This window comes from Strix uralensis, chromosome 14 (assembly GCF_047716275.1).
Source record: "Strix uralensis isolate ZFMK-TIS-50842 chromosome 14, bStrUra1, whole genome shotgun sequence".
Taxonomy (NCBI): domain Eukaryota; kingdom Metazoa; phylum Chordata; class Aves; order Strigiformes; family Strigidae; genus Strix; species Strix uralensis.
In genome coordinates, this window is record NC_133985.1 from 10,795,220 (window position 1) to 10,818,806 (window position 23,587).

A 23,587-nucleotide genomic window follows, 5' to 3' on the forward strand; every position below is an offset into this window, starting at 1 on the left:
ATCGAAAAGATTGAGCTCACAAAAGGCAAAACAGAATTTATTGTAAAAATACTGTTATTAGCTTGTGTATAGTTCTTTCTTTGTTAAGCCACTAATAGTTCAACTCTGCCAAATAATCAGATATTTGGGAAGAGCACAGTGAACAATTTGCCTGTATTTCTGAAAAAGAAACTGTACATAAGTGGTTTTAAACAACTTTCAGTAAAGACTTAAGCTCTGTGTATTGAAGCTATCTGCCTGTCACCAATAGTAAGGTCTTACAGGTCTTGCTATTTACTGAACATCCATGCCTCTCCAGGCCTTTCAGTGCCTTTTGGTTTGTTACCTGACTTGGAGCTGACTCAAGGGCATTTTTTAATTAGTATCTTGAGGTTAAGAAGTCACTTGCTGGCTACCCAGGCTTTCCTGAGCCAGACCGATGGGAGGCTCTTCCCTCAGCGCAGAGGTTCCAGGGTCAGAAAGATGCAGGTGCCAGTAGCAAAATGGATAATGTGCCACTAAAACAGAAAGAAACCAGACTTCAGGAAGTGTGTATTTTTCTAGACCTAACTGTGCAATAGATGGTTTAATAGTCTCTCCCTCTGCCATTCTTAAATAGTCTCTCCCTCTGGCATTCTTAAATAAAACCAAAATACATAAATACCCTAAAACAAGCAGGGAGAGGCTGCCTTGCCAGCTGACATCTCCCAAGGGGGTCTGACCCTGGGCAGCTCTCCCATAGGAAAATAAACACGATGCTTCAGGGTTCATCAGTTGCAGGTGCCACTCAGTGATGTCGACAGAGCTAAATACCTTCCAGGAGGTGGGGAGCCATCTCTCTGGGTTTGCCCTCCCAGTCTGTAAATGGAAATAATCCTTTGCCCTACCTGGCACAAGTGCTGTGAGATAAGCAGCCTTTAAGTTGTCAGTGGCTGGGATGCTGGCAGAAGCGGGGGAGTCGGAAGAGAGCAGGAAATGTTGGTGCCAAATGTAGAAAGAAGCCAGATCAGATTCATAAGGAGAAATCCCTGCTATTGTATGGTGGTTCCTTGCTACCTCATGAGAACTAACAGCAATTATTCCAAAGGAAAATCTGAACAGATCCACGAGGTGCAAGTTTTAAACTGTATTAATTTCAACAGTTAACATCTTGGAAAACAAACTGGAATTAGCCTCTTGTGCAAATACAAATATTTACCATCACTGCTTCATGCCCTGCCAGTCAGGCAGCTGACACCCATGGCATTCAAATTCCTTTAAGTCCTGCCAGTCAATATTAATGAGACACTAAATACTCAGATTTTACCTGTCTATTAGAGTAATTTGACTAGTTTATAGTCTTCACAGTCTTTTGAAGAGTGATAAGCACCAGCTTTGAACAACTTCTTGGAGAAGATTTCTTGATTATAGCCTTTGAATCTGTTCTGGGAGCAGGCTGACAGCTGTCTTTTCTGGTTTGGAAACAATCAAATTAGACTGACTGCTAATGGATGATGCTTCTCGGAGAAGAAGCTTATGGGAATAGAAGATGATGCCCGGATTCCTTTATCGGAATTCTAAGGCAAAGATTGGCAGGAGAAATTAGTAGGAGAGATAAGTGTTGTGTTAATACCTGGAGACCTGGTAATAGCAGAGAGTGAGTTGCTCAGTATCACCCGAGATGTTCTTAATATAGAAGACAAAAGTTTTCATCTTAAATAATTTGCCTGAGTTTCCACTCAGGGCAACAGGCAAGTAAGCAAGGGCTGTAACTCAGACTAGCATGCTGATTTGGCACTTCTACAGATGCTCCTCTCTTCCAGGGGAACTGTGAAGAGTCCTGTTTTTCAGGTATTAAGTAGCTAGAGTTTGGGGTGAGAATCTCAGCCCTGCCATGCAGAGTACTGAAGATCTTTTTCTTCTGGGATCGACTATGAAGGAAGATGCCCGTTAATCAAGGGTTTAAATTGTAAAATAATGAGAAATATTCCCCATCCTTTTTAGTACTATCCACGTGCTATTTCAAATATTTTTTTTTCTCAGCAAGAATGACTTTCTGCAGACTTCTGCTGCACTCGCAAACACAGATTTTTACCTGCTCGCCTACACTGGGAACAATACCAAGTTTTCCATAAAGGGAATTCTCATCAGGCAGCTGGATGGGCAGCAGCAGCGTTACGAAGGGTTTCTTCTTGGCCAGAAGCTAAGTGCTTTTATTTATATATATATTTGATGAATGGATAGGAAAAAAAAAGGCTGCAGAAGGAGGTTTGATATCCCCAAATAAATGTGAGATAAGCCATGCTGAGCTCACAGCACAGTTTCTCCAGACTCACGCTCAGCCACCTTCTCCGTGAGCCCTGAGTCCTGCTGCTTCCCGAGGCAGGACCTGCCTGAGGAGAGGGAAAACGAGGGGAAAAACTTCAGAGATGAGCTCGCAGTGGCCATACCAAGGGATCCTTGTTTGTGAATGTAGGTGTGTCTCAGAGGGAAAGAGGCTACCAAGTTTTGCACCTTGCTCTAAATTTTTACAGATTTCTCTTTCTGGGTCACTGTTCCTTGCACAGATGAAGCCCGGCTTTATATAAGCCTTGTGAAATGAAGTCTCTCCTCATTAATTTTTCACTTGCAAGCCCCATCTATTTTGCTTCGCCTTCTGATTCTTCTGCTTGGATGTTTTCCTTCTGCTTCTTATTTCTGAAGGAGGTATCTAGACATGAAAAGCAAGAACAGAACAGAGCTGAGCTAATTAGCAGCTGCTTTAAGCTATTGTTTACCCTGCACAGGAACACATCTCGAATCAATGTCAATTTGGATCACAAAAATGTTGCTAGAGAGAGACAGGCCAAAGCCTTGAAAGCCCATCAACAGCCACTTTTCAGACTCACAATTTTGCTGCAGATGAGCCCCACTGAGAGATCTTTCCCAGCTCCATAGGTTCCTGTCTGCAGGGAAATTGTTACAAACTCATTTCTCACCAATTCCATGTAAGTGGAAACACCTTGTGAACGTCGTCATTACTATTTCAAAACAGGGAGGAAAGAAATAGGGAAATGTTTAAGAAAAAAAAAAAAAAAAAGGGCAAATACTTGAAAAAATAAAAATGTGTTTGCTCTTTTCATCCTTTTCCCTGCCATAATGCTCTAATATTAGCTATTACTATTCCAGCTACTGGGAAGGAGCCAGAAAAAAATACGCTTGTTGTGATCAAGGATCCACACTGTCTGAATTGACTCCTCTGTCCTGGGTTCACAAGCACACACATACACACATATGTTTCTGTTTTGTATGCAGGACCTTGGCTCCACTTGTACGTGTGGGTTTTTTTTTTACCTAGTCTTCCTGAATGCAAAGGAGTGTTACAAAGATGATGAGCTGTTCAGATCAGCTGTACTCCATTTCAGTGCAGGCAGGAAAACAAGGAATTAGCTACATCTTCAATAAATGCAATTCAGGTTAGAAGTTGTGAAAATGTTTTTTTCTGGATCAGTCTATGAATATTGGTGCTCGTGCAAATATATGAATTTGCTCTGATTTCCATGAAAACAACATGGAAAGATTTGCATTGACTTTATGAACTAGTTTAGTTATGAACTAAATCATAACTGGTGAAAAGTATAATTTGAGCCTGCTTGCAGTTCGTAACAAACCTACAATGACTTGCCAAAAAAAAAAAAAAAAAAAAGCCTCTATCAAAATGAAAGCAGGATGTTTGGTTGAAGTCACTGCAACATTAAGAGCTTTCATTTGCTCATCAGACTGAGGTATGACAGTGTCACCTAGCAACTTTTGAAGGGCAATCAGACTTGATGGTGCTGAACTGTATAGAAAAGCCTATAAATAAATTAATTTACAAATTAGTACTTTTTATGAGTGTCAAAAGCATCACATTTGACATAAAAAAAATAACACTGTACAGGAGGAAAGGAACCAAAAAATAATTTTCATCCTGGCAGTTATGTAGTGGGAGGATTTAAACTGAGTAATCATGAAATACTGTAACCCTGGGGAGCAAAGGTGTGCATTTCCAATATCCTTGCTTTGAAATACCTACATGCATACCTGTAAGATTTATATACATATATGTATGCATGTATCAGTTTATTATTTTAGATAAGTTCCATGTTTTTCCAGGTACTTACATTAACAAAGAAGAAAGATTAATCTGTTACATTTTGCCCATACTATTTAATACCTCCTAGTATCTACAATTCCTTATTCTTCAGTAAGTTCATAACCTCCCCTGCTCTACCAGCCCACCTCAAGATCGAGGCATGGAGCACCATGGTGGTCTGTAGTGTTGAAATCCAGTAACTTCCCATTGAATTACTGTTGCCAGAGCTGCCTGGATGGAGCAGATAATTCTCCGTATTTGGAAGAGCTTAGGCAAAACTAACAGGCATGATGGTGAGGTTCACGTCAACCAGCCAGTCTCTTTTGTCTATGAATTAAAATTAGGAAAAAGCAGAAATAATAAAAGCTAAATTAGGCCTAATAATTTGTAAGGGGGAGTCCCGAGTAGACCAGCATCAGAGAGGCAGGGTCTAGGCCCTCCTCTGCACAGCTGAGAAGACAAAGTGCCTCTTGTGGTGATTTTCTATGTTGGATTTGAATTATTAAAAGCTTTCACAGAAGAAAAAAATTTTAGACAGAGAACTTTCCTAACAATTATCTGACATGTAATGCATCAGTGAATTTTCTAAAAGTAAGGGAAACAGAAGTTGCAAATATTCTAGAAAAAGACACAAGTGGGTACATACAGCATGGCATTATCTGGCCATTTGTGATATTTTTACCTACATGGCCTCTGTGGGTGAATTAGTTGGTCCCTGCCTGCAGTCACTGGTTGTCTCTGAGTTTACACTTCCAGCCGTTCATCATCCTCCAGGTCACCCAAAGGGACTTCACCGAGGTGGGGGAAAGAGTAGGTGCTAATGGGATCTGCCTGCAGGCTTGTCTGAACAGACTAATCCAAAATAGATCTAAGGAGCCTAACAGTGCTTTAAATCAAATCTGAGCCTGGAGAAGAGGAATCAGTTTGGGTGGGGTTTTTTTTTAAAAAAAAGACTTTAATAGCAGAGAGTAGAAAAAATATTTTATAGGGATTCGTTGATGGCTCTACCCCAAAACCTTTCCTTTCTGCTTTCCTCCTGTCTCCTGTCACCCTTGGGCTTAACCTGCATTAAAACTGAGAATCAGGAGGTTGGATACCTGGCTGCTCGAAAGCAGCACAGTTCCTCTGGGCTCAGCAGGACCCATCATTTCCAACCTGTGTGGGCACAAGTAATACCTTTGCTGCCTTTTTTTTTTTTTTTTCCACAAGCATATCCCCAATTTGATAGAGGGTCTAACAACTCCAGCATGTGCCCTTCCCTGGTGCAGTGCTGGTTAGTCAATGGCGAGAAGACAGGTTAGCCAGGCAGGCAGCCCACCACCTACCTGCACACCAAAATCCCAACAAGCATCAGAGCTTCATTTCTGTTAGATTTCTTGATCCTCGTGGATATCTTATTTGTACGTCTCAGGGTCAGGGCAGGTGTCACTAACTATTTCGGCACCAACCAACTTCTTTTCTATACATTGATAAACACAGGTCCCAGTTACACACGTTTTTCGCTTCCTACCTGAGTGTAAGAGGAAAAGGCTCCCAATTTTCTGGACAAAGTTGCCAGGGCAGCAGCCAGAAGGTCTGGATGTGAAGGACACAGGGCAAACCATAGAAAAATAATGTGGTGAGGCCTTCTTCTGCTTCTGGGAGGACTCTGGTTTCTTCAGCCTCCAAGAAAACCAATGGCAGCTGGATGACCTAAAAGCCTGGCTGGCCGTCTGGTCCAGGCTGCGCAGCCAGGGAGCAGATGGGCAGGAACGGGTGGTTGCCTTTGGCGCCTACTGACCTAGGACAAACAGACATTTTGTTAAACATCATTGGCACAGCTAGTCCTCCTTCAGCAACCTGAAATAAATTCCAAGTTTTGTGATTTCTGCGCCAGCATTCAAATGCTCTTGGCGCTGGGCTCGTCCTGCTGGTGCAGGGATGAGAGCATCTCATCCATATCCCATGCTGCATGGCCCCTGGGAGCCTCAGGACCAGAAGAAAAAGGAGCAAGAAAAAGAAAGGACAGACTGAGGAGCTGGTTCCGCAGCAGGAGAACATGTTACGTTTTGCAGTGCAGTCAGTGGGCCGTGGTACTCTGATGTGCCCCAGAAGGTAAGCACAGGCTGTGTTGAATGCAGCTGGGAGAGTGAGTCCAAGTTTGTGGCAGGACTTTTTCGGAGCAAGCCACCTCTGGCAGCAGCTTGAAGAATCACAAAAAAAGCCAGTGGGTCCTCATGCCCAGGTCCGCTGCGTGGGGACAACATGGCTTTGTGATGTTTGTAAACCCGCCCAGCTGCCCCACGGTTCCTCCCCTCCATGGGAAGGGCCAGCAGGATCAGCCTCGTATGGTAGCAGATTTTACTCCCAGATTCACTCAACAAACATAATTGAGGATACTGATTATTCCTTGAGTGTTACATCATTTTCATTTCTATCTTTGTCAACCTTTCTTACTGCAGCTGAGCGATGAGCAGAGCTGAGAGACCACATTCAGCCCAGAGCTGCAGGTCTGCAGGGCACACCGGTGTGCGGACAGTCCTGTGTGCCAGCCTGCAGAGCCAGGTGAGGGTGGCAGTGCCTAGGGCATGTCTAGTACACAATGAAAGCACTATTACTACCACAGTGGTTAAATATGATTTTTTTTTTCCCTTAAGACTGTATATTATATGTCACAAGGTCTGACACCAATATATACACATCTATTTATGTTGCAAAGTTCCCATAGCTTCACAAAACAAAAATTCTATTGAGCAATTTTTCCTTTACACTGGCTATATGGCAAACATATATAATGACTGATAGTAATTTAAATCTATCTAATTTTGACATTGCTGCAGCCAGTCAGAAAGTTTCCTACTCCACAGGCTAGTATGAAACCAAACCAGATCAGAGAGGCAATTCATATTCATCAGGATGCTTCCTCTCTCCCCGTTCTGTCCTCAGCTCCCTTCCAGACATGGGATATTTTTCATGACAGAGAATGAGCAACTCGTTTTGTCCTAAAGTCACCAAGCAATGCAGACTGCAGTGCAAAGAACTGAACAGTAAAAGCCTTGCTGCCTCAAAACAGAGTGCAATAAAAGGTAAAGTGATAATCCTCCCGCAACGATAACTGTTCCCCATAGGCATCGAGGTTTTTCTGTTATCTTTTCGTGCTCTCTGTAGGCAGGAGCAGCCTGGGACTAAGCAGAGGGCACCAGAACAAAGTGGTTTTCAACAGCAGCGGAGGGCTCCCCTTGGGATCTCCAAGAGCATAGCATGGGATCCAGCAAAAGAAACAGTGAAAAACAGTTTATTTGATTTTTTTTCTGACATACTAATTAATCACTGAGGGAATCTATCTGTATGGTATTTGATCTGGCTTTCCAGAGTTTTCGGTTACACCTTCCATCTGTAATAGAAACTATCTCTGCCTTTTTTTTTTTTTTGTTAAAGTAAGCTTTCCCTTTCCCACTTCACTCCTCCTTTCACTGACACAATAAAATACAGTTTTCTATTTTTTTTTCATTACATTTCTCCACAGCTACTGGAGAAAAACCGTGTTGAAGCAAAGCTGTAACCCCAATGGAAGTTTGGATTTCTTCATCAGAGGGAGGTTCCGATTTAGGAGACAAATGGCTTCATTTCAGAGGAAAAGAGTTTGATTTGTTGTACAAATATTTTGCAATTCATAGGCTGTTGAGGTGATGAGCTTCAGTTTAATATTTTCTCTCGTGGTTATGTCATAGCATCAGGTACTTATGTTTCATCCCATTGATAGAAGAAAAGTGGCAAGTGAGCAGAGAAAATACAGCATTGATAAAATGATTGCTGGTGGATGGGAAAGAAGCAGGAACACCCTGAAATGTGCCTAGCTGACTGCACAGCAAGGTACCTCTGTGAGCTGATGCGCACCAGCTGCGTGGTGGGAATGGAGATGTCGGGAAGGAAAAGCAAGCCCAATGTACCTTCATCTCCAGGCGTTATGTGTGCAACGGTGACAGAAAGTCAGTTTCAGTTCTAAATGGATAAAAAATTCTTTGTATTAATCAGATCAATGTAAATTATGTAATTTAGATGACTGGCAGCTGTAATGGGTTGTATGAAGATACTCTGCCAGCTTAAGTAGAACTGGGAACACAATCAACTCTCAGACCTGAAGAAACGGTTCACAGCTGAGGTTAAAAGCACAGAGGCAGACAAACCCCTGTTGAGTGTCTCTGGGCTAACAGTGGGGGAGGGTTAATGGGTCTTTCCAAAACAGACCTGCTGTTGATGTGTCCCCACATCTGCTCACTAAAAGCAGGGCCGTACTCGTAGGCATGTAGTGGCTCATATCAATTCACTATCCCTGATAAACTTGGCTGCAGTGGTGGAAAAGGCTACTCCCTTGTACCCCAGCTAAAGCCATCACCTAAGATTAAGCACACGTGGTCTGAAGGGTCCTGCCTGCAAGCTTATTCACAACATGTCTGCTAACATGCTGACATTGTGTTTCCATCCGGATTTACTGATGCCGGGCTGGAGCTACAGTCAGGGAACACAGCGGCAGAGGAGAGTCGCTGGTGAAATTCCCCAGAGAAGGAGTTTCTCCTTGCAGCTATTCCTGCTCTTACACATGCTCCTGTTTGATCCACCTCTGGGCGAGGGCACACAGGCTGATTTAAGCTGCCAGTGATGACAATCAAGGTCATCCTTTGACTTTGACTTGAAATGGGCTATGTACACCTTAGACTATTTATAACCCACACAGAAGTATTCCTCTGCTTAACCAGCCTCCTGAGGGTGTGAGTCACACCGCGGATGGGTTGAGCTCCTACCATGCACCAGAGGACAAGCAGCTACTCTGGTTTCTGTGTCTCTTCACCTTCCCGCCTGTGCACCTTGAGGCACGGGACTAAACGTCTTCTGGAAACTCTGCACCTCCCAGGAGGGTGCGACCACCACCGGCCTTTGCCACCAGGACAGATGGAAGTGGAGGGGACTGTTTAAGGCATTGGCTGAGGTGGGAGATGAGGGGAGAGAGAGAGAGAGGGACTGAATGCACCACCAGTTCAAAAGAGAGATGAATACAACTGTACACTGTGAGCAATCCTTTTTGTCCTTGCAGAAAGGACTCCCACTGTGTTCTGCGTTAGGTAACGTCCGGGGAGGAAAAGCTGTGGGAAAAGAGTATTTTATGCCAGAGAGGATTTACTTCTTTAGCCACTGTCCTCACCATGTACCATAAGGTGCAGAAATGAAGTCCGTTCCCTGTGCCATTCAGGGCAGTGACTGTGATCCCATGAAGTCTTACTTCACTCAAATCTTGTTGATTCAAGGACCATCCAAGGGACAGTTCTCCGATTCTAACATCCCAATATTGAGTTCAGCTGAAGTGTCAGCCTCATATATGGTGAAAGGACACCCCCTCCAGCTCACCCCACAGCACAGTTTCCCTGGGGTTCTGTAATGGAAAAAGAAAAACACTTTAAAGACAAGAAATTATATTGAGTTCTCGTACTCCAAATTAGATTAGCATTTTAATGTTGTTTAATTAGTTAGTTGCATGTTTTTTGTACACCAGTTTATAATGTTGGGAAACTGTGTTTTACAACATTGCACATACAAATAATAAATTGTGCAACACAGATGTTGTCACTAATTGTAATATTTTAAGTGAAGAGGAAAACACTCTGCTTAGCTTTTAATTAGGTTTATTCCAAGCAGATACAAAAATAAAAACTTACTTGTCTTTTAAATAAATGCCATCTGCAATATATTTCTATACCACAATCTAGTGCAAAGCATATCTGCAGCCTGCTACGCTCCTGCATTATCTTCTTTATGGTGGAAACCCTGTTAGTACAGTGAAGGTAAATTGGTGACAACGGTTGTATTGCAGCATGGCTCTGACATGAAGCATGCCCCCAGCCTGTTTCAGTCAACCTCTCAGACATGTTTTGGGCTAGAGATGCCCTTGCCCTGATAGCAGAAGTGCACAGCAAATGTCTGCCTGTAACCCCTGTCTGTATGTCACTCAGCACTGTGGGACAAGCAGTGAGACTGGTACACCGCGGGTCAGAGAGAGAACTATATAATGCCTTGCTGAACCACGTACACACAAGTTTTATCATTATTTGAGTGGCATGAAAGCAGTAAACACTGCAGGAAGCAAACCAAAAGCACCCATTGCCTCTTTACAGCCAGAGTCTCTCAACATGCTGCACAACCAGGGAGTTTCTTCGTTTCATAAAAAAGATAAGTCCAAGTGAAATAACCCCTAATACTGGCTAATTTATTTTCCGTTCCCATTTTCTGTTTCCAAAGCACAGAAGATACCAATGTAAATGCCTAACGCCCGAGGAATCAGGCCACATTTGTCACTGTTTACTGATGTACAATTTGCATATACAAGTTTACTTCCAGCAGCAGGGTTACAACACATGTAAAGTAAGAGGCTTAGTTCCACGTCAGACCGTTGCAAGAGTTATTTATGCCCTGGGACCGGCGGCTGGCAAACAGGCATCGCTGTTGGGAGGAGGGCGAGCCAGCTCCCAGGCACTCCTGGCATCAGGCCGCCTCATTACCAGAAGCCTTTAAGCTCAGTCCAAGGGCAGAAAAGCAGGACATGCTACGTGTGTGTGTGGCAGCTGAATGGCCCCTCAGCTGAAGAAGGTGGGACCATCCCTTTTTCACTGTGGCAGTTTAAGCCTCTCAGAAATATCTAGTCCAAAAGATGTTGCTGTAGAACAACCCACGGCCGCTTTGCAGGCTGTTTCTGCAATAACGCAATTCCCCCTCATCCTCACCAGCTAGTCAGACAGGCACTGACACCGTCCTCTTTGGGTCGATGTGAGTTGTACCTCTTAAAAGTAAAACTGCTACAAAGGAGCCTCCTCAACTCCCCCCCCTCCTCTGCAATGCAACAGGAAACCAAAAAATAACAAAATTACCTACCACCTCTTTTTTTAATGGGAAGTTTTACATCTAAATCCTTGTATCCACTATTCCTTACAGACTGATTTTAAAACATACCCGAAGACCAAAAGGCTAAAGCCATGCCCAAAGCGACCTTCAACTGGTGACAGACCGATGGGCTCCGTGTTCCTGGATGTGAATGTCAGACACCGTGGGGAAGGGAGGTGCGTGGCTGTCATCATCTCCTCTTATTGCAGTTGTAGTATTGGTTCATTTCTAAATCAAGCAGAATTGAAATCTGGAAATGTATTTTTTGAAATGTTTATTTCATCTTTTTCTTTCTTTTCTCCTTAGTTCTTGTTCTTGAGGGACAAGAGGGGGGAATGGGAGGAAATTATTAACTAAAGGGCTTGTGCTCTCAGAGTAAATTGTTTTAATCTGTTTTAATCAGCTGCCTCTGAAATCTTTGGGGCGGTTGCAATGCTTGGGAGCATTGAGTTTGCACTCAGCGTGGTGGAGGCACACGTGGACACTTCTCCTCCCCACGTCCCCTCACCCCCAAGAGGCAGGCAGCCGCCTGCTAGCCCAAGCACCCCGACCAGCCCCAGTGCTGGTGTGAGGTGTCATGCACAGAACCCCCCACTCTGCGGGCGAGCTCCAGCCTGGGGAGCCGGGGACCCAGCCTTCAGTGCCACTCACCCAGTGCCAGCCTCTCCTGGAGGTCAGCCCTCCTCAATTGCCACGGAGTGACCTGCACACAAAATAATTATCTTACAAGACACCTTTTTCTTTTTAAGAAATCTCGTAGTATTCCAGGTAGCCCTTCTTTTCTCGTCTTATTAATTTTGCTCCTGTTAAATGAAAGCTGATAAAATAAAAACTGCTGTAAGACCCAGAGAAAATTAGGTTATGTAACCTCTTTTTTATTTATTTAGCATGATCCCAAAGTTGTTTCTTATCATTCTTCAGGTACATTGTGCTCAGGAATAAATTAAACTCTCTATTAAACAAAGAGGAGCTGCTTTTTCTACGCTAATTTTCTCTCTTTCTCAATTCTCACTCTATTATTAGGGAAAAAAATAACAAGCTTAGCTGAAGCCAGAGGAGCCCTTCCAGCTTTGCGCATTCACACCGTGTGATTACCTCATGTAATCCAAGTGGTCCATCTATCGGTCTCTGGCCGATACGACAAGCATCAAAGTCAAAAGTACAATGATGTTTTTCTTTACATAATTACTTGCTGATGTTGACAAATGGAGTGACAGCTGTGCCCTTTTTAGGGCAAGATTTGTGCAGAAATCAAAGTCACGTAAATAATTTCCCTGGGTGTTTTTCTCACCATGCCTGTCCCTGCTCTGCGCCCACAGTCCCGGCCGTGTGCCGAGTTCCTGGGGAGCTCCCGAGGGCCGCGCTGCCCTGGGTGCTAAATCCCACTCTGACAGTTTATGCCATGTCTTGAACTGATTCCACTGCAAAGTGGATTTGGTTTTTTTATAAACTGTGATGGGAAGAGCCAGCAGAGACCTCTACACCCCCAGAAACTGAGAGGGGGCAAGGAAGGAGGAGAAGGTGGTGGGTAGCTGGAGACAGAGCTACCTCTTGGGAAATACAGCAGACCCGTAGGGTTTGGTGGGTTACAGCCCCTTCCAGATTTACCTCTTGCAGTGCCGAGCCTGGCCGGAACTGCAGGGTAAGCAGCATCCAGCCACCTCTGGCTGTCATTTGCAGGCAAAACTCAGTGCTCCCGTGGCGCTGGGTCTCTGCTGAAAGCATCCAGAGAAGCAAAACAGGTACCGGTGGGGAAAGGCGTTCAGGGTATGGCTGAGACGTCACCTCACTGTTGTTCCCTGGGACCACAGGCTGAGCGGTGTGGCCTCCCTGCCTCGTGGCTCCTGGGCCCGCCACACCCTGGAGCCAGCAGTGACTGGTGCATGAGAACACTGTTGGTCCACCACCACATGTGAAAAGCACAAAAGTACAAAAAAACCTTGAGAAAATCCACCTCTGCTCCTTAAAGAGTTCACGGTCAGTGGGGCAGAGCTTCCAGAAATTATGTTGTGTTTCTGGGGATGGCAGGGGCATGGGTCAAGGTGACTTGATCAAGGTCACCAACCCAGCAGTTACTGGTGATTGTAACCACTACAAATTTAATACAATGTCTACCTCTCCTGGAGTCATTATATTGCTCCATTTTACCCAGAGGGCAGCGAGGACAGCAGCGTCTCGAGTCACCCAAGCAGGCACAAGGAGGAGCCGGGGGCTCCTTAGGGGCAGGTTGCTGGGTCATACTGTTTCCTGACCACACAAGGATTCGTCATGCCCACAGTCTTGGCTAACACCAAAGAGTATGGCAGAGCATGTAAGTCAGAGAGAGAAGGGGCCACAGGGTGTATGTGCACGTGTGTGTGCATGTACACGTGGGGGCGGGGGCCTCTCCCTCTGCACGCTGTGAAGGGCAGGACAGCATAAGTAGGTCTATCCCATGACATTGCACCGCAAATATGTAAATGTTAAAAATAACTAATCAGAACCTGACCCAGCAAATAGATGAGCAATTCCTGAAAGGCACCAAGGTTCAGCTCCTGTGCTAATACTCCCAACTGCCTATGTTAATCTCAATTAGGCAAAGTCTATACTTATTAAAATTGTCAGCTTTCCATTTTATGCATGTAAGGGCAAGAAAGAAGTCAAGTAAATGTGTGCATGACACTGCTGGGGGAAAGCACAAAGTACACAGGGACAAAAGCTTTTTGTCTCTTTTTTTTTTTTAAAAAAAAAAAAAAAAGGCTAGTATGACATAAAGGCTCCCGAGTATGACAAGAACCTGCTGCCACAGTGTGCCATGGTGCAGGTCTAGAAGCACCAGAGACAGCAGAAGATGCCATGATGGTCTCACAATCCACCTCCAGGGCATCATTCCAGCACTAAACTGGAGGAGAGGTGGTGTCTAATGGTGAGAGCATGGGAATGAAGACAAACTTGGGGGGCAGGGCCTGGGGCACAAGGCAGGTGGCAAAATAAAACTGAATTGCTAAGGAAGGAAAGGAGGAATGAGAGAGGCAACTTGTTTCTCAGCCCGAGAAATTTTACCCAGTGTATAGCAATGAAACATTATAGGTCAGGAACATTTCTGTGTGTACCTGTGGGTGTTTACACGTGCTTTGGTACATCAATGCAGCTAGAAGTGGCACTAACAGGTACTGATTTTTTTCATCTTATTTTCAATATAACTTTCTTGTCCTGCTTCTTCTGCTTCACACCTGATGGCCTGAAAATGGCAGTTCACCAGTTCAGATTTCACCATCAGCTTTGGTAGTTATCACGTTTGTGCTTATATAAAGGCTATGAAAGACTGCAGTTCTTCTGTTTAAATCAAAACTCATTTCAATCCTTTCTTTTCTTTTTCTTTTTTTTACAAATGACAACAAAACTGTGAACACAGGTAGGAAAATAATTGATGCATTCTAAGAAACTGTCAGGTGTGAAAAATGTTGAAGGCTCAACAACCCTATTAATGCTATGAGAAGGTGTTAGACAGCAGATTTATGTAGCAGCACCAACACAGCATAAGATATATATGACAGAAATTAAGACAACAAAATTCTGTGCAACTACTCCACATTTTTTTTTCTGCTAGAAGCAGTATTGCAACACGTGATCTGAAACCCATCAGCTGACAGAGGGATATGGGCAGGTCCACCTAGACAGAGACCCTCATCAGCAATAAGTACCCCCAGACATTCCCACAGGGTTTTCAGGAGCATAGCTGCAGGTGGCAATAAAAGGGCAGAAGTGTCTTTTCTCCCTTCCTCCATGTTTCTGTTGTTAGCTCATTTGCCCAGGAAGTAGATGAGATACAGGTTTAAAATGTTTCCCCACTTAAGGAGCTTCCCTTCTCCTACCTTAGGCACTCTGTCCTGCCCATAAGCTACTCTAAGTGCCCACAACGCCAAAGGGACAGTCAATGCCCGTCTCCGCTGTTACCAGCCATGCGTATGGTTGGCCTGGTCTGTGCCCTCCCTTTGCATCATCTCAAAAATGGCTGGGTCCCTACAGCCATGCTGCTTCGTGAATCTGAACATTAATACCCCCAGAAGAGTCTGGTCCTATTTGCTTTCCAATATTCGTAACCAGGCTTAAAGACCTGAGGGCACTTTTCAAAGACTATCCATGCTGACTTTGGTGCCCCCTTTCCCTCTTCAGTGCATCTCTTTCCCTCTCTCCATCCCTCAACACTGTGCTTATCTTAAACTGCACAGTATCCTGCCTCGATCAGGTTCAGGAAAAAGACTCCCTTTTTCCATTCAGCTGTGGATAAGCCCACTGAAGAGTACTATCTGCCATGTTTGTCTATAGATAAAGCACCATGACAGAAAAACAAATTTTTCTATAATAGCCTAAGGTTTCTTCTTTTAATCAAAAAAACCCCAAAACCCCTGAAATGCATCAATTTTCCATTAGAACTGGAAATGTTCTGACATCCTATGATATTGCCTTTGCATTTCACTGTTCTGCTGGCATTTCAGAAGTTTAAAATGAAAAATTAGCTTTCAAAAAGTAGGATCTTCTTGATTAGAAAAACTTGTTGAAACAGTAATGGAAAGATCAGAACAACTTCATTAGTCTTCATTAAATAAAATAAATGTTATTTCTATTCCCTTCACATACAATCATACATTGCAACTATTAATATTGCAGAGATGTTTCTTTTGTCCCAGAATTTAATGTATAAAGCTGCAAACCTCCTTGCATGAAAAACAACTTACGATCACTAGAATGACATGCAGTTCATCTTTTTTACGTTCATTAATTTTCTGTAAATAGAGCACAGTCGCTTTGCATTGTTTGCATTAATGGAGAGCTCAGAGCAGTTTACCCTGTTACTACTTATCATTTATTTGGGTGATAATTTTAAAAAGCTTTTAAATTAAAATGATAAAGATGGTTAGGGGGAAAGATACAGCCTTTCAGAATGTTTCAAGTATGATAGATTATCCCAGCAAAAAAGATGGTTCTCATTTAAGAGACATGGCAGGGCTGGCTGCACATCTCAAGCAATTTTTCAAGCCCCCCACACCTCATGTTAGGCATCTTGCCCAAAGCCATTCTGGAGCATAATCGCACCAGCCTCCTGCTCATGCCCCCGTCAGGGGCTCAGCCTCATCCAGCCGGTCCCTCGGGCACCTGCCAGCACGCAGGGGTGACTTTGCCCTGGTACCTGGGCTGTGACAAGTGACCCACCATGGCTCTGCTCTGCTCCATGGCCTGGGATGTCAGGCAGCGAGGGGCTGGTGACACCTCCAGGTGACCCCACCATAGCCTTTGGCCTCACTGGGTCCAAAAAAGCAGGAGTCAGGGCAGCAGGACTAGGCACAAGGCATAGCTCCTGGCATACTTGGTCCCTTACTTGCACCCTCTTTGCACACAATCTGATACACATGCTCTCATCGTGAAAAATACCCATGTTTGTGATGGGGACATTGTAACCAAAGTATGTGGGGAAAGGAGGGACCCCTGGTCCATTGGCTGCCACCCTTCTGCAGTGCTCAATCAAATAGACACCTTCCAACCCTAGATTTAATTTTGCTTTTCCCTAGAGTTATTAATTATGAAACAACAAATAATACTTTGGAAATTCAAGCTGTAGTCGTATTCCCACAGCTCCTTGGAGCCCTCCACCCCCTGAATCACAGCAGCACTGCAGGCCAGGCTGGGGCTCTGCACTGCCCTGAGCAGGGGCCAGGACACTGCCGGGGGGGCTGCAGTAAACAGTGGCACACAGAAATCTTGGGTTTCACTCCAAGCTGTTAAAAAGAGACAAATAGCTTCACAACGAGCAGCACTTGTGAGTAAAGTCAGCCTGGAGAAAGTAAGTGACTGTCCTGGGTGTCTGAGTAACGATGGTCCCTTATACGGCTGGGGGTGTGCTCAGCCCCGCTGTCCCCGGCAGCACCCCAGGTGCTTTCCCTTGCTGCGGTGGGGCTGACGTGGAGCTGAGGGAGCTCACCTATTATACCCAAAATACATTTATTCCCACTGCCAGCCTTTTGAGCTCTGCTGACCAAGTCATCCCTGGCCTGCGCGCTGTTTGCATGAGGTGTCCCGATGCCTGTGGGAGCTTTTCAGCCATGACACTGTGTAAGTGCTCCTCTGGGGAACTGCTCCTCAGCTGAAGGTTTACAGAAATTAAAAAAAAAAAAAAAAAAGAGAGACTTCTCTATTTCTGGCATTAATAGTTAAGTTTGTGTCGCTATCTAGATGCGCCGTTGTATCAGCCCAGGCACTTTTTGATGAGGGAAGCTTGCTTAAAATAGTGGAAGTAGAGATGACACGAGTCTCTTCAGCACACAGCAAGGCAAGTGAGCGTGTTTTGCCATGGGCAGGAGCAAAGCAATTGATTTAACAGGTTGATCTAACCTAGATTAGAAATATTTGTTTGTTTGTTTGGAGCTCTGTGTGACAGACGGTATCAGTTTGACATGTTAACTCTCCAACTAACATTTCCTTCTGTTCCTACAAGGGCTTTGGTTGCCTGACAGAGAGATTTGGTGTAGGCAGGAAAACCTGGCCAGCTCTGGGGAATGATTTAATTTCCTCTCCCTAACCTGGTTAGGGGCTCTGAGACAAGGAGGATGAGGAAAGGCAAGAACAACTAGAATAGTTGCCCATAGAGGCAGCTTATCTGTTTCTGCTGACTATGGCGGGAGCCTAAAAGCCTGGCTGTCTCCCTTAGACACAGAATTTGTAGGTCTAAAAAAAAATAAAATAAAAAGCAGCCAGTACTCCCATTCTCCCCATTGACCAGTCCCTCTAAGTCCTCCTCATGTATATGCATCAGAAAACGAGCCACGTGTGCTAGCACATCTTTGCTACTGAAATCTAATCAAGTGTCTCCAGCCAAGATGCAGAAGTGGACACCTTACCCCTGCCAGTCATCTGCAGACCTGCAGCCTCCTCACTTGAGGCTGATGGTGCAGGTCTGCAGCGTGTTGATGGCCACCATGCAGAGGAAAGTAGGTCCAAAACGTTATTGCATTTAACTTGGCTCTTATGCCTCACACAATATACTTTACATATTAATTTTTCCAAGCCTTTCCTGCCCATTAACTAGGACACACCTTGCTCTTATGGTCAGACAGATCACTCATCCAAATTTATGCCAGCTATCCATCAGCATTCGTTATCTTATTACCATGTTACCATGTTTATATTTTGATTGCAGCTTAGCCTGGCAATTACTTACTAACCAAAAAAACAATTCCAGCAGACAACCTAAACAAGTCTCATCTAACAAAATATCTTTTGTTTCCTTTTTTCCCTGCTAATACATGCAAGACTGCTGTAATTTCCTCTGGGTAATAGGCTTGCTTCAACTAAGCTTCTCAGGCCTGTATTTCCCTGCTTGCGTTTTTGAAAAATTTAATAACAAACATTTTTTTTTTAAATTAATCCAGTCAGTAGTGTGTTCCCTTGTCATCTCTAGATGCTGGGAGAAGAGGTAGGCTCTCGCTAATCTGAAACAAGTAACACCAATCACCATGAAGTCAGCTGAGGAAAATCCTTTATACCTAAGTTAGCTTCCAAAATCATGGGCCATTCCAGCATCTGGATGCTGAGAATGCTTCCATGCATTATGTAGCCAGTGACGCACTGCTATAAACTATAAATCTAATGTAAATATAATATACAGTCAGCATGCAAACCAATATTCTGCAAGCTAGGCAGAGGCAGAGGGGTTCCCCATTTTTTCAGAAAACACCAAGACTGCCCTCAGACTAAAATCAGGTCAGAGTTCATTATCCAACATTTCTCAATCCAACCCCTTTCACTCCTTTTTTCAGCAGACTCAGTAATGTACTTCCATAGGAAAAAATGCAGAAGATACTTCCCAGCAGTAAGACAGTAGGAAAGAATTGAATATTATTTGGTATCTGCTGTAAATTGAGTTCATCATAAAGCACTTAGGAGTAGGTTTTGCTCGCAGTATTAGATTTGGAGAATGGCATATGGCATATCAAGTGATTAAGGCTCTAAACAGTACATTTAAGGCCTGCTCATAATGAAGTTCTTGAGAATTTTGCAATTAATGGGAGAATTGGGCCTTTCATAATCTATTTAAGTAGAATATATCATACATCATGATAAGTTCTACAGCAAACAAGCTGCCAGGCATTTGTGTCCCCTTGGAGCCCAGAAGCCCTCTGAAAGGCAAAGGGCCCCTTCTCCTGCCTGTGCGGCAGAGGTGGGGTGATGGGGCAATAGGCTGGGGGGCATCTGCAGAGATGGCCAAATGCTCGGAGTTAAGCAGTGTGATCTCCCCAGTGCCCACCTTCTGCAGCCTCACATCCACCCAGCACAATCGTTTGCCTTATACAAAGAGCATTTGTCGTTCTGGTTTTGTGTGCCTTTTTAAATTTAGTGCAAATGACTTCATCCTGGGAGCCCCGCGCTCACAGTCGTGTCCTGCTTTCTTTTCACGGGCAACTTATAAATTCCTGAAAATAAGGAATTTTAATGGGAGTGCTGATTCAGCCTGAACTTTGCTGTACCAGCACAGAATGCACTGAAAGGATAAAATAAAAGGACTTTACAAACTCCATCTCTGTGTGCCTGATGATTTTCTCTAGGGAACAACCTGGCAAGTTATCTGACAATACCCGTACAGAGAAGCTTTCGTTTTGCCTGTGTGCTGTGCATGTCAATGAGGTCTGGAATAAACAATCCATGCAGCAAAGTGGTGTATTATTTATGCATTGTCACATCCTTCTATACAGAAAATTGGCCCTAAATTAAAAAAGCAGGTATCAATATTGCCTACGTGCTGGCTCCTGGGAAGAAGCTTGAGGGAAGAAGGCAAAATTTCAGTAATAAAGGCTCTTTTCCTCCTATCGATGTAAACAAACAGCCTGTGCCACTGGAGCAATGTTTATGCTAGCAAATACCCTGAGGTGTTTCACAGAAATCAATCTGCAGAGAAAAATTGCCTAAGATAATAAAAATTCAGCAACTCCCCAACTCAAGCCCAGGCCTTACTGCATGTTTGGGGCTGGGGGTGAAGGGTGAGGAGAGCAATGGGTCAACTCTTTTAAATTTTCAGCTCATGAAATGATATCCTCCGAGCCCTGAATACCATGCTGGTTACAGCTTGGTTCAATCAGATTCAAGGACAGGAGAAATTGCAGGAGGGAAAGCAAGTGGAGTTGGCTGCAAGCTGCAGGAATACGTGTTTAGAAAAAACTTCTGCAGTGGAGTGAAGAGGGAGGGGGCCACTCGTACGGAAACCAAACAATTTGGCAGGTAATTTTCCACCCTCCTCCTGTGGTTGCTTATTCTCGGTGCAGCATAGCCAGGCCAGGGCATGGCAGCCTGCAAAGAAATGTCATCCTCAGCTCTATCACCTCGAGGAGCTTCGTGCCCTGCAGTGACTGTGATATAGAGGACAGAATTATGGTTTCACTGTAAAATCAAGCAGAGTAAAACCTTGCTTCACTGTAAACCAGGCAGTGAATAAAGCAAGGGCTTGTCTGTGATGATGGTAATTTGTGTGGCTATTCTGCACCTCAGCCAGCGGGTCTAGTAAAAGCAAGTAAAGGAGTCAGCTAGCCTTAATTTTAACATGCAGAAGAATGCAAGATTTGCTCTAATTTTCTCTTAAAGCTCCCAGCATCCCCACAGCAGTGAAATACTGTCCATCCTTTTCTGTTCCCCTGCCTTCTGAGCATACAGGGCTCTAGGCACACTGGCTCCTGAGGTATGGGACTGGGCTCCAATCACTCTGTAGCTCAGTCAGATGCAAATCTTCGTATTTTCCTTTAGATGCTCTTTAACTTTCCTCCCTGCCTTAAAAATCACAGCAAAGTCAAACCTCTACTGTGCAGAGAGGTTGGGCAATTCATTAATGGTTATGAATGACTCTGAGATCACTCTAAGCTGGAGCCGCTACAGGGTGCCCATGCTTCATGATGTTCAGTGCCAGAAAGAGCCATGAGAGTCCTCAGACTCCATCTCCCCAAGTCCAAACACCCCTGAAATCCCACAGACCCTTTAAACATTGACCTTATCACTAGTGATGTCCACGAAACTTCCTGAGCAGGTGGTCTATATATGGTTTAAAGCCGAGGTTAGGTATTCCCTAGGGTCTGACATAACGAAGCCTTGTGCCACTCTGTGCAACTGGAAAGAGTTGGAAGAGAGCAGTGTGGTATGAAACAGAGCTGAAGACACTAAGTCTTTTCTGACTAAGAGGTGACAGGGCCTCTGGTGAGCCAGCTCAGATGACTGTTCCAGATATTGCTTGGTCATTCAACACTTTCAACTCTGTAAATCTCAGAAGGTTTCTGATCACACACGTGCTTTTGAGGTTTTCAGTTATGGCATGACAAAAGGCAAGGTTGGTACTGTTTCCAGTGGTATCAGAAACTCCATGAGAACTCATGCCCACCAGGACCTTCTTATTACCAAACCTGGTCAGAAACCACATATATTTGGGGTAGGAGGAAGGTTGGGTTAAGGAGAAATTACCAAAACTTTCTTTTCAAACTTCAAACTTGTTTTTTGTACCAATTATGAATGAAGATTGAAGTTGGCTTTTGTTCTATTGATTGAAGAAGGGAATGATGGGTGAAACTCATAGTAGAAAGGACGTGAGATCTTTACAGAAGTGCTCAGATATGATTGATTCATATCACTGAGATTTAGAAGGCTAAAGAAAATCCATATAAAGGATAGGGAGGGTTTTTCAGATCTCAGACACCATCAAGGCCACAAATGCACTACTGCTTTTTGACATGAAAACCCCACACATCGTAAAGAGCCTTTGGACTATAGCATTTTTAGCTGAATGACTCTTACGATAGGTTTTAGATTTCCCCTCACAGTATCTGCTCCTCATTTCATTGTCCTTTTCACTATAACTTAAGAAAAACAAGAAGCAGGAGACACAGCTTACAGTCCTGATACTCACTGCTCTTTGTAACATCTTCTGAGTATATTTATTTAGAAATAAAGAAAATGAGATTTTTGACAGTCAGGAAAATCGAGAAAAAACAGTCCCTGCAGTTACACAGTCCCTGCAGTTACACAGTCCTGGTCCTTAGGCCAGGGTCGTGCCAAGGACTGACCAGTTCCTGCCAGTCTATCAGCAATCAGATACAAATCCCAGCCAGATGCAGATCCCTACCAGACCAGTTTAAATTCAAATGTCCCACAGGCTTACAACCTTTTTCTTACATGAGTGCCTTTCACTTTTGACCTAGTATATACATCGAGAATCCACAGTTTTCTTTGGGTAGTCATTTCCCCAGCACCCTGTTAAGGCTCTTGTACCCACGTACACCAGGAACTGGTCCAGCAAAACCCACACTGCATCACTGCAGCTGAGTGCAGGCAAATGCAGACTTTAGCCCTCACCGCCTGTGGATTTGCTACAGCAGGGCTGTGCCACCGGCTGCCTTTTCTCTTCATAAAGTTTTGCAGCCAGCCAAGTTTTAGGACCAGTTTGATTTTCTGCAACTCTGCTATTCAGCCAGCCTTCCTGCCCTTCCCTGTGCCCTCTGCAGGTATATGCTAAAAACAGTCAACTTGGGAGAGCAAAAAAGCAAAAGTGTTTCATAATACATTTCTCTAGGACTGGATTCACAAACTAGTTACACAGTCCCTCAGCAGTTCAAAAGCTATTTATACCTAAAATGCAGTAATTAAACCCAATTTACAGCACAGTGCAATTCTTGGACAGGTGAGATTAGCTGGATGGGTCTTGCCCTAGCTAGTCAGCTGTAATCTGAAACGATGTCCAAGCTGAGCTGCGCAATGGCATTCATGTCTGCAGCCATCATTGCTAGCAGTGACTCTTGAGTTTACCATGGCTGAGGTGTTTGGGATTGGGGCTGGCCACAGGAAGCTGCCACCTAATCCTTCCATACAGATGTCTCAGAGTTCAATGCTGCCACCTCTGAGGATCCCAAAGCATTTCACTGGCTTTGTAAGGGGATAGTAATGGCAGAACCTGTTGACCAATGTGCAATACCAAAGGCATTTACTTGCTACTTTTGATCCTCTCTCCAAAGCAGCTTCCCTCAGATGATTTCTAACTTTCCTGCTGCTCACTTTCTTTAAATTACATCCCTCAACATCAGTAAAAAGGTGTTGACAAATGAGTGTGATAAAGCTAACTAGTCCAGCAAATGCCTGAGAATATGTTGATTTCTTTAGTCTCTAATAATAAAATTAAAACCTAAGATGGTTTCATCCTTTCCAGCACATTTAGACTGTATTTCTTTTCCCATTACCTTGGCTAAGATACAAGGTGGATGATATTCCATTTGGGTGATAAGGAACGAAAAGGGAGTTGTTTTTCTGCTGCTGGCAGTCCGGAATCACTGCAGCCCCATGGGGAGATCTTTCCTCTTCCTGTGTCTCTGGAGAAATGCCCACGACATGGAGCCTCTGGCAGCTTCTGCTCTCCCGTTCCCAACCCCACAGCACTGCAGGACCCTTCAGGGGGCACAGCCCCTTCGCAGGCAGGCAGCACACACCTGAAAAGGAATCACAGCAATCCCCAAAATCTTCTGGAGCATCTGGGGAGGGGTAGCACCCACTCAGGTCCCAGGGGTGCTGCACCCCTCCCCGTGCCCCAGGGACGCCCATCAGCGCGCC

The 23,587-nt window shown here is 44.3% G+C and overlaps 1 long non-coding RNA gene across 1 annotated transcript; it reads right to left on the reverse strand.

The window, feature by feature from the left end:
• Window positions 1–1,929: 1,929 nt before the first annotated feature.
• LOC141949897 (uncharacterized) lies at window positions 1,930–9,463 on the reverse strand. The gene is made up of 3 exons (XR_012630876.1): window positions 9,252–9,463; window positions 5,583–5,852; window positions 1,930–2,668 (listed from the first exon to the last, which is right to left on the reverse strand). It is a non-coding gene; the product is annotated as an uncharacterized LOC141949897 (long non-coding RNA).
• Window positions 9,464–23,587: the final 14,124 nt, after the last annotated feature.